Raw genomic sequence first — 12465 nt, forward strand, 5'->3', positions numbered from 1 at the left:
TAGCAGGATAATTATAAGAAATTCTCAAAGTACAGGTTAGCAGAAACACAAGTCTAACTGACACTGATAGCTCAACGATCCAGCGAAGACTAGTGCAGACTCGCCATCTAAGTAGTGCAGTAATCAGCTGGGATCAGCGGCCGGTGTGGTGATGAGCAGGTGTGTGGGCCAGCAGCGGGAGCCCGCAGTGAGCATCGCCGTGGCGAGAGAGAGTGAGAGAGAGAGCAAACAAACCACAAACATATTGCCCAATAGAGGATTGACCAGCGGGGCACGGGGACCATGATACTTTTTGAAAACAACCGGACTGAAATGATAAATTACAGATATATGTTAAGGGACTAGCAATATTCAGAATAACCTGTTTAACTACAGACATATTTATGTTTTGATAATCCATTGAAGACTTACGTTTACATTTTAATGTGATATTTATTAGTTCTTGCTCATTTGTAGCTGAGAGGAACAGTGAAAAGGGATTTGATTTTATATTACTGATATTTTCATTTTTATGACACGGGATGTCCGCTGCTAGTTCAGGGCCAACATTTATGAAGAATTTATTGAACCCATCGACAATATTACTCATGTTGTGATTTTCACCATTTGCATCAGTAAAATATTCAGGATATGATGTTCCAGAAGATCCTTGTTTAATTAAGTTGTTTAACACATGCCAAGTTCCTTTTATATTTTTATTTCCATATAATCTTCTATAATAAAGTTGTTTGCTCGTTCTTATAATAGCAGTCAATTTATTTCTATATGCTTTATATCTTTGTTCCACTTTTGTTTTTACTTTGATAAACTGTTTATACAGATTGTTTTTCTTTTTGCAAGCATTAATAATTCCTTTTGTGAGCCAAGGACTTTTTATCTTTTCTTTGTCATGTGTTCGTTTACAGGACAATGTTTATTGTACCACATAGTAAAAATATCTAGAAAATTATCATAAGCCTTGTCCTCATCTGACTCTTCACACCGAACTCCAATCTTGTTGTGCTAAATCGAAATTGAAGGCATGAATTGCTTCTTCATTTATTGTTCGCTTTGCTATCATGATCTTGGTATCTATTTTTTTTTTTTTTTTTTTTTTTTTTTTTTTTTTTAAATCACAGTCACACAAAGTAAAAACTGGTAAGTGGTCAGTTATATCACAGACAAGCAGACCACTATTAATTTGGAAATCCATGACATTAGTAAAAATATTGTCAATAATAGTGGCGCTATGGGATGTTATTCTGCTTGGCTTTGTTATTGTTGGATATAGTGATAAGCTGTACATCGTGTCAGTAAAGTCATCAATGGCTTTTACCTTGTTGGATTTAGCAAATCAATATTAAAATCACCACAGATAAATAGTAATTTTTTGGTTCACCGAAGCGAACGTTTTTTCTATCCATTCATTAAAAGTGTCAATACTTGAACTGGGTGTCCGATATATGCAACTTATTATAACATTTCTCTTTTTTTTTTCATTCATAATCTCAATAGTCAAACATTCCAAAATTCCATCAATAGCCATAGACATAGTTGTTACAACATTATATTTTATAGAGTTATGAACATATATAGCAACCCCACCGCCCGCCTTATTTAATCTATTCATGTATTTTAAATCATATCCATTCAAACATAAATCTATTTCTTTATCGACATTGAACCAAGTTTCAGTGATGGCTATAACACTAAAGGGGCGAAAAAATTGTTGCAAATAGTCCTTAATGAAATCAAAATTAGAGTACATACTTCTGCTGTTAAAGTGAATTAATGAGAGCTTCCCGTCTAGGTTAATTTCTTTTTCATATTGTTCCTGAGTGAAATAATTACAGTTTTTAACAAAAATAGAGAGAAAGTTACTTTCAGAATCTATTTCTGGATCTATTATATTATGCTCCTTATATTCACAATCTAGATCAATTACTTTCTGTTGAATTAATTTCAACGTGTCCATGTCATTTCCTGGTGTAATTGATACATTGGTGTCAGTTATACTTGTCCAGATCCTCCATGTTCCTCACTATCAGTACTTTTGCCTCTTCTGGTGTCCCGTTTAGCTTAATGAAAATCTTACAGTTTGTTACCCATGTATGTTGTATTTTACCATTCTTCTTCAGTTGCCTTGCCTTCCTCGCGATGTCTGCGTTTTTTCGTGTCAGATGCTCATTAATGAAAACGTCCGTGCCTTTCGTTTGCGTCCTCGTTTCAGCAGTGCGACCTTGTTCTTCCGATTGACAAATCTCATTACGACGGCCGGCGGTCTGTCACTCCTCCTGGGCAGTGAGTGACATGCTTCTATGTGCTCCAGGTCCATCTCTATTCCCTTGCTTTGGAGGAAGGACGCCACCTGTTGCTCCACCGAGCGGGTCTCCTCGTCGCTGGGCTCCCCGATGTTCCCGGCCACCGCGCGCTCGATTTTAATACGGCTGATGACCACGTCGTTCGTACGGGTGTACTGCTCCAGCTCATCCACCCGCCGCTCGAGATCCATGATCCGTCTGTCCTTCTCGGCATTTTGGAGGCGTAGCTGTTTTACCTCCTCCAGAAGCCTCTTTGTGGCCTCTCTGACTGACAGGTGACACAAGTGGTTGTAGCTTCAGCTAAACTGGACCTCTGTGCTATGTTTGTGCTGTTGGAGCTTTTGGAGCATTTTTAATCTCCCTCAACACTTCCAAAGAGACATCATTTTCAACTATAAGATAGAAAAATACAAGATGAAAATGAGATTCTGACTAAGACTACTGGTGTACAAATACATTAAATTACCAAAAGATTAAAGCAAAAGTGAAACATGTATATTTTTAAAATTAAGCTTTAATTTGAAAGGCACACCTGAAGCTAATATAGTCTATACAGTGAAACCATCCATCCATTCATCCATTCACTTCCGCTTATCCTTTTTTCAGGGTCGCGGGGGGGCGCTTGAGCCTATCCCAGCTGTCATAGGGCGAGAGGCGGGGTACACCCTGGACAGGTCGCCAGTCTGTCGCAGGGCCAACACACAGGGACAGACAACCATTCGCGCTCACATTCACTCGCAAATTCACACCTAGTGGCAATTTGGATTATCCAATTAACCTATCCCCATAAGCTGCAGTGAAACCATAATGTCAAAAAAGAATTTAGTGGAGACCACAACATATTAAGCGTACATGGATGCAGAAATAGCCTATTATTTGTACTCAGTACACAGGATTGGTAATAATTTATTTATTTAGTTATCCTCCTATTTATCCTGTTATTTATCTTGTTAATACTAGAGATAGCACGATACCACTTTTTTATGTCCGATACCGATATCATAAATTTGGATATCTGCCGATACCGATATGAATCCGATATAGTGTTTTTTTTTTTTTTAATCAACAAAACTGTTTTTTTTAAATATCTTGCTGCATTTTGTATAAGTTCATACTCAAGTTTAAAACAACAACTACACTAAAGCTATTCTGTTATACCTGTATGCAAAAAACAAATATTTCATAGTTTTTTTCTCCTCCTCTTACCTCATGTAGTGTATTTTCGTTGTTTTTTTCCTATCAGCCTACCTTCTGGCATGTCTGCCCAATGTGATGTTTGTGTAAAGTTGGTCAGAAGGTTCCTTTGTAAGTGCGCATGCACCATTAGCGTGCTGCCTGCTGTAACCCTAATTTCCCTCGGGATGAATAAAGTATTCTGATTCTGATTTTAAATGAGAATAAGAAAGAAAAGTACGTCTTTGTGCCCCTTTTCCCTGTTAATGCCCTATCGGCCCCCCTGGCTAAACTTTGCTAGATCCGCCCCTGCACAGTTACCAGCCGTCAGTTGCGTAGAAAAGGATCCTGGTGTAGAAAGTAAGATTAAATAAATTCTAACAACAGCTTATCAAGCTTAAACGTGTTGCTGTTGTTCAGCCGCCGGTTTCCTCTTTCTGGTGCAAAGTGGGCCAAAAACAAAGAAGAGAGACAGAGTCGCGACAGAAAAGCCGATCAGCTGATCATTAAGCAGTTTCATGATTGAAGTAGCAGCAAGAAGAGGCAGTCGCTTGTTAAGCTTAACGCAGGAATGCTTTACAAACATTCAGAGATGGACTTACACACTTGCTTTACTTCTCTCGGGATAACTTTGTCGGAGATGAAATGCCGGGTTGCTAGCGAAGCTCCACATGCTATCCAGACCACAGGTCCCGCATGCCACAGCCGCTCTATCACATGATGCATACTGCTCCGACGTGCTAACGTTCTGAGGTGAGTTACGGCGTGTTGCAAGTTTTGTGAGGTGCTTTCGTGATATTTAATGGATCGGATTACATTTTTTATTTTTCCGATCCAGTAATTTAGGTCAGTATCAGACCGATACCGATACGTAATATCGGATCGGTCCATCTCTAGTTAATACACTGAAGTCAAACTGAAATCACATTTGAAAATGAGAGAGCATGTATAAAAATGGCCAGAATTTCTAAATATGCAGTACTGTTTCAAACCTTTCAATCAAAGCAGAGATGGTAGTACAAAAATTCTATCATTGCCAAAAAAATGTGTTTAGTTAACTGTATGAGATACTAAACTCGTACATGTAATCACAAACCAATTGATGTATAATGTATTGATGTAAAATAAATCAAATGGCAACAATTAATTAAATCATAAGCACCTTTAGAGTTGCACGTAAGAACTTTAGCATTGGGTGGACCTTCAAAGATGCCAAGCTTGTCCTTGACTTCACGGAGGCAAAGTCGAAGAACTCCCGAGTAGGTCCTCCATTGTCAACAGCACCCTCAGATATTCCATAGTCAGCAGTAAACTTCACAAATATTTTTTTCTCTGGTGAAAAATTGGATCTGCCCATGTGCCCGTGGCTCTGGATGCTCCATCCCACACATTTCGCCTTATGATGTTGAAGTGTGTAGTGCTGTCATTATTTACTCAATAAGTAACAATCTGCTCCAAGATTCTCTCTAAGCTCTGGACGTCACTGAAACACACACACACACACACACACACACACACAGTAAAGAAATATGCTAGTCTCAATGGCAATAACCCACCAACAGAATAATGATGTACCATCCTTAAGACTGTAATTGATATTTATCATAAAAGAGATACAAATCAAGAATATTTGTGATAATGGAAAAAAGATAAGTTTAAATTTTTATCTTGTCATAAATACACTAGTATTTATAAATAGTATAAATACAAGTAGAACATGAAAAAAACAAGATCCAACACTGACAACCAACCTCCATTCAAAAAAAGTGAACATAAACCAAAACATATATCAAATAAAATATAATTAATTTGATAGCCTTGGTAATCTTCAAAGGACAACAGAAATTGCAGGTTGTAGTTTGCTTATTCAAACTAATTCAAAACTAGACAACCGGTGACTCCTTTTCTGCAACAAATATCAAATAATGGTTAATATGTTGACCTTTCAACATGACAAGTAAAAGTTTTTGTTGTACTGACCTTTCACTTGCACTTGAGTCTAAAGACGTTGAAATGGCTTCTTGGAGGTCGGGGTCATCTGACAGGTATTCTTCCTCAAACAGGCCAAGATATGTACTGCAAAGCCAGAATGTTTTGTAAATTATTTATTGGCCTCAGCATTATTAAAGTTTTGTGGGATCATCTTGACAGAGAACAGAACAAAAAGCCTGGAAAACTTTTCCTGAACCATGCTTAAAGAAATTCAATAAAAAGAAGACATCACCATCAGGAAAGCTTGCTTAAGAGAGTTCAAGCTGTGTTGAAGCCTAAAGTAGCTCATATCACATTTTGAATTTTAAGCTCATTAAAATTCTACAAGTTTTGTTCTACCCTAATGTACTGTGCTTCCATGTCTGTTTGTAGACATCATTTTGTAGACTGCAGTAAATCAATGCACTTATTTCCTTTTTTTCCCAGCAAAATACAAAGAAAGGAGGGGTGGCTCATGACTTTTGCACAATATAGCTCAAAAGATTAAAAGATACAAACATGTACAAAACACATACCTGTAGGCTGGGTAGGTCCTTTGGACACACTGGAGGTGTTACTAGAGAAGACACGTGTGTCACCAGTAACACTGGCAGAAGAACCCACTGATAAGCCAGGTGTGCTGTCTGGCAGATGTTCCACTGGAGTAAGGCTTATCCTCATCAGTAGCAATGACAGAAGGATTGGTGGACATTTTGAGGGTGTCAGCAGAGATGGAAGATTCAACAGTACAAACATCTTGGGTAGCAACACACCAGATGACCTCATCATCAACAGACATGGACTGTGTGTTAACAATGGGAATGGCTGAGGTAACTTCTTTAAAAATTTCAACTGTGACAACACAAAGAACAGTAGTTTAACCTTTGAAGGTCTCCATTCAAAGTCTGTTTGGAAGTGAGTGATGGCTCAACTAGTTTGGTGTGGCATGCCAGCAAAATCTGTAGCCTAGGGAAGAAGAAAACAGTGTATATGAAAGTTTTGTTAAGGCTAACAGACTACAATACAATACAGTACATTAAAAGGTTTCATTTTTGTTAACTCTAAAAGATATCAATCCAGTCATCTGATCAGTGCTTCCAGATCATTTTTGGAAATACCCAAAGTTGACCTTTAATAATCTAAGTAACAAAAACAAATCTTTTTATGAAAAAGGATCTAAAGCTTACCTGCATCCTTCCACAACTGGCTGGAAGGCAGTCCTTATTGGCTGCATTACTTTGAGTCCCAGTCACAGCTAAACTCCAGTGCATATTTTATATGTCCATTTTCAAAAAGCCAAGCGTTTTTGTTACGCCTTGGCACATGTGCAGTAAGATGGTCTGGCAAGAGAATCGCTTCTTTGGTGAAAGACTGAGCCACAGAATGTGACCTGCTTAGCTGTGCTGGAAACCTAATAGAGGATAAAGGCAAAGTAAACATTTCTGCATGTAATATACTCACACTTCTCTGATCAATGAAGTACATTTAATTAAAAAAAAAAACAAAAAACACCATGCTGTACACATGTCCAATTTGCATTAATAAACACCCTCTAGCCTCATGGTACCTAGTATAGGCTGTTGGAATCCTGAATTGGCTAAGTGGAAGAGAATGGATGGATTAATTGATGGATACATGATGGAAGATAGTGGGATGGGTGGGTGAAGAAACTTAACAACTTAACCACATAAAAAAAATCTCTTAAATTATACATTTTGTTGCTTTAAAAAAAGTTTCATTAAATTATATATTGCCAAAAAATGTATTGTAACAACTGAATGATGTGCTTTGCTTTTACAAAATGTTTGCAGATTAAGCTTACGGGGTGTGAAATCGCATGTTTCCACAATTAAACAAATTAACTGTTGTGCACAGTTTAGTCTCCACATCGACATGCTGTCAGTCTATTGAACAGTTTTTTTGTTTTGTTTTTTGTAATATTTTTGTTTACTTAGCTTCGTTGAGCAAATGAAACCTATGGGCAATTACTAACCTTCCACTAGTAATTTCAATGCATTTAGTTCTGTTCTTACCTCTTCTGCCTTGGGCCCTTTCGAGTAAAAGGTCTAAGATTGTAGATGGGACCCGTTGTGGGGGACTCCTGTAATGTGGAAGGCGTGTTCTCCATAAGGTTAGCTGGATAACCAGGTGCTATCTGACCAGTGAGGTTCACTGCATTTGGTCTTCCACGATAAAACAGTGAATAAATTTCTTCATCAGTAGTACGATGCGGTATACTAGTACTAATATTAGGTTGGCCAGAACATGCATTTGCCAGGGTGTTAATTAGCTCCTCATTACTTAGAATTTGAACCGCAAGATTCCGTGTGGACTGGCTCATACTGGCACTCCTCGCAGCTACAAACAAGGAAAGCACTAGATGGCACAAGTACCCCCGTGACGTCAAGTGTCATTCCATATATTCAGAAGATCATTCCATATATTCAGAAGATCATCCCATATATTCAGAAGATCATCCCATATATTCAAGTTTCATCCCATATATTCAAGTTTCATTTTATTCATGTTTCATTCCATATATTCAAGTTTCATTCTTTGTATTCATGTTTCATTCCATATATTCAAGTTTCATTGCATATATTCTAGTTTCATTATATGTATTCAAGTTTCATTGCATATATTCTAGTTTCATTCTATGCATTCAAGTTTCATTCTATGCATTCAAGTTTCATTTTATGCATTCAAGTTTCATTCCATATTTTCTAGTTTCATTTTATATATTCAGAAGTTCATTCTATGTATTCAAGTTTCATTCCATATATTCATGTATTCAGACAATCATTCTATATATTCAGGATTTGATTGCAAAATATATATAATATTTACTGGGCATGCAAATGAAATGAATTTATGGTAAACAGTTCTTTTTTTTTTCTTTTTTTTTTTGTACTTTGGTTCATTTAGATGGCTACTTTTAAGTTAGCAGTATAATGATAGCGATGGCTGCTTTGATTGGCAGGTATGCTGAGTCAGTAATCACATTCTGAATACAAGTCTGTGAAGGGTTTCTTGCATGCACCCAGCATAAAGAACACCATTGCACTGTGTATGTTGCTTTTTTTTCTTCTCTCTACCTACAACCAAGCACCTAGTGGTGAGAAACAGCTTTTTTTCAGCTGAGTCAGTCAAACCTTTCATCTCTTTTTCTGACTTTTTGAGAGAGTTTTACATGCATTTGTGACCACTCGCCTTGATTATTGTTGGTATTGATCAGGCCTCACTATCCCGCTTACAAATGGTCGAGAATGCTGCTCGCCTGCAGACAGGGACATGCATGAGCACATACTTCTCTCAGATTAACTGACCAGTCGCTCTTAGCTGTCCCCACGTGGAGACTGAAACACTGGGGGGACCGAGCTTTTGCTGTTGTGGCCCCCGAATTATGGTATAAGTTGTCCATATTAGGCTGACCCCTACACTTGAGATTTTTAAATCACTTTTAAAAACACACCTTTTCTTCAAGGCAGTTTAGGTGTAGCACCAGTCAGCTTCTAATCCGTATTAGTCAGTTTTTTGTCACTTTTAATCTTCTTTATTTTGTTAATTTTATTGTCTGTTTTATTCATGTTTTAGTATTTATTTTTAACTTTTATCATCATTCTTTGGGAAGTACTTTGGTCAACCATGTTGTTTTCAAAGTGCTCTATAAATTAAGTTGGATTGGACTTAAAGTAAGCAAATACTAGAAGGACAGCCTCAGAATTATTGTGGCTCTGTGTGGTTGTGCAGTTTCTTCCTGGTACCAAGTAAAACCATATAAATAGTCCTACAACTTACATATGAGTCTCCTGAATTATCCTTTTGGCATTAAGGTAACCAAATCTCATCAAATTTTGCGTAGCAATGTGATCATTGGAATGTTTTTGTTTGTTCTTTTTTATTACAGTTTTTTCTGATTGCTTAAGCACGTTTTTTGTAACTATTGGCTATTTTTGCAAAACTCTACACACAAATAAGAAAACCTGTCACCCAATTATCAAAACATTGTAGTTCTCTTGCAAAAGCGAACACAGCTAGATTAACCCTTTAAAACCGGTCGGAGCGGGCACGCTCTGTTTTGCGTAACAATTTTTAAATCCCGGAAGAACTGCAACCACATAAGCTAGCGCAATAATTTTGTTTGCATATGAAACTGGAGAAGTTGTACTTACATCTTATCCACTCAGCTTGTCCTAGGTCACAGTTTCCTTCCACATATAGCTTTGCAAAAACTGCATAAAAAACGCTTGCAGGAACAAAAACATAATATTCCAGCAACAGGCTTTGCCGATCTGATCAGCTGTTCGTAACACTTCCTATGTTGGAATAGATGTCAGCGCGAACTTTCGCATGTCCGCCATTACCTGCCCGAAACCGGAAGTGACGTCATTTTCGCGGAAATGTAGTTTTTTACCATCAGGGTCTCACGAGCCTATACTGGTGTTTTTAAAAGTTATGTTTGACTTTATGACTTTCTGTGTTGTTTCTGGGATACTTAGAACTAAAATTGCACTGCTGGAAATAGTTTATTTTGATGCATATACTGCTTTTTTTGCAAATTTGCACTATAATATTTATTTTCGTTTTTCCTGCAGTATATGAAAATTGGTGTATTTTAAAAATAAAACTATAAAGACACTCAAAATAAATTTCCTGTGGTGGGAAACTATTTTGTGCAACTTTTTTGCATTTACAGTTTTGAGGGATAAGCCTCTTAAATTTCTCTAACTAGACATATATGTTAAAAAAACAAAAACGATTTTCAATTTTTTTGTAGTTTATTGCACTTTCTTGCAATTTATGTAATTTCTATGCACTTAATGCATACATATTATTAAAATTTGGACTATAATGGTTGTATTGATGTATAGCAACTTGAAATGCTCCCAAAAATGGCACCACACCATGTAAAAATATAATATAAGCTCTGGTGGACTTGGTTCTATGGTAGGTCTTAAAGGGTTAACTCTTCACACCTTCGTAAAAATGGTGTTTTCGTATCAAACAGTATACACAAGCCATCATCTACTAAGCACACAATGCGCCAACTGCACACTGATGGTATGAATACCAAACACATCTGGCTTTTGCTTTCTCTGTCTATAGATGTCAATTTGAGGTCACACTTTTGTCATAGTATCATGTAAACATACAAGGATCCAAACTTCAAGTATTGGTGTTTATTCACACTCATCAAAACTAAGACAAAGTCAGAACACAAAATAGGAATTTCACAAAAAAAAGGAAAAAAAAGACAATCAGCCTACATCATGTCGTCTTTCTGGGTCCGGCCACAAAATTTCGTCCACATCGCATGCGATATCCTTCAGTCCAAGGGGAAAATATCTCCTTGAATGAATCCAGGCCTGACATGATGCCTGGTCAATATCTCCACATGCCTCCTCCATTGCCTGTAAAAGGGCTACCTGTTGATGAGGATGACGGTCGTACACTTTCCAGCGCCAGGCAGAGAACTCCTCGATGGGATTTAAGAATGGAGAGTATGGAGGGAGGTTTAGTGCCATGAAGGATGGCTGGTCTGTAAACCAGTTGCGGACCAAAGCAGCCCCATGGAAACTAACATTGTCCCATATGATGACATATCGGGTCTGCTCTGGTCTCTGAACAGTGAGCATGTCATGCAAGGTGTCCAAGAATGCAATAATGTGTGCAGTGTTGTATGGGCCTATGGTTGCATGATGGTGAACAACCCCATTTTGGCTTATAGCTGCACACATGGTTATGTTACCACCACGTTGTCCTGGGACATTGATGATGGCACGGTGTCCAATAATGTTCCTACCACGTCTCCTGGTTTTACTGAGGTTACAACCGGCCTCATCTACAAAAAGTAGCTCATGTCCCATTGCATCTGCTTCTAGTTCCATCACTCTCTGGACAAGACAAAAAAAAATGCAACACATCGGGCCCATGCACAGTACTACAGTATGCACTTCCAAATTCAGAACCAATGACACTAGTTTACCTGCACATAGTCATATCGCAGTTGCTTTACACGTTCTGTGTTTCTCTCGAAAGGAACTCTGTAAATTTGCTTCATTCTTATTCTGTGGCGCGCAAGTACACGACTTAGTGCAGAAATGCTTGCACTGCGCATATTTTGAAAGATGGTGTCATTATCAATTATGCGCTGCTGTATTTCGCGCAGTCTTATTGCATTATTGGCAATCACCATGTTCACTATATGGGTCTCTTGCTCTGAAGTGAACATTCTGCCTCTGCCCCCAACATCTGGACGTCTAGCAATTCTGTAAAGTAACAATTTCGGTATTTTTGCATGTATGGTACTGTTGTGTTTCTCATTAGAGTATGGCAGTGCTACGAAGTCCTTACCGATTCTCATTTCGAAATGTCCTAATGATACTTGCCACAGTGTAGCGGCTCAGTTTAGGCTGAACCCGTTGGCCAGCTTCCCTCAGGGTCATCCCATGGTTGATGACATGGTCCACTATTGTAGCTCTGATGTCATCAGTTATTCTGTTTCTTACTTTTCTTACCCTTCCTCTTTCTCCTCCTTGTCCTCTTCTTGCTCCTCCTTGTCCTCTTCCTCTAACTTCCTCTAACCCTCTTGCTTCTTCACCTCCACGTCCTCTTCCTCCAACTTCTTCACCTCCACATCCTCTCCCTCGGCCTCCTCTGATTCTCACTCTTCTCACTCTTACTGCTCCTTCCATTGTACTCCACATAGACAGCTTACCTGTGGCCTGTTTATAGTGCTTAGACTGATTGCAAAGTGGACTAATTATCTAAAACAGTTTTCACATGTGACAGTGTGCCAGACAGTTGGCAAAATAGTGTTAATGATAGCCATATGTAGCACTTACGTGGAGTTACATAAAGTACCAATGGATAATTACTAAGGTACTAAGTAATTTGGGCTAGTATCAGAAGACTGAGAACGACTCTTAGAGCTCTGGCACACGAATGGCAGAGAAACCAGACAAACACAGTTGTGTGGCTTTTAAAAATACTTTAGTGATGTTAAGCCTTGTAAAATAAA

At 38.1% G+C, this 12465-nt stretch overlaps 1 pseudogene; it reads right to left on the bottom strand.

The window, feature by feature from the left end:
* Positions 1-2155: 2155 nt before the first annotated feature.
* On the bottom strand, positions 2156-7785 carry LOC146640186 (uncharacterized; annotated as a pseudogene).
* Between the last annotated feature and the right edge of the window lie 4680 nt (positions 7786-12465).

Source organism: Diplotaxodon limnothrissa, linkage group LG1 (assembly GCF_057381915.1).
Source record: "Diplotaxodon limnothrissa isolate DT_005_m linkage group LG1, D_limnothrissa_male_GT1.1, whole genome shotgun sequence".
NCBI lineage: Eukaryota > Metazoa > Chordata > Actinopteri > Cichliformes > Cichlidae > Diplotaxodon > Diplotaxodon limnothrissa.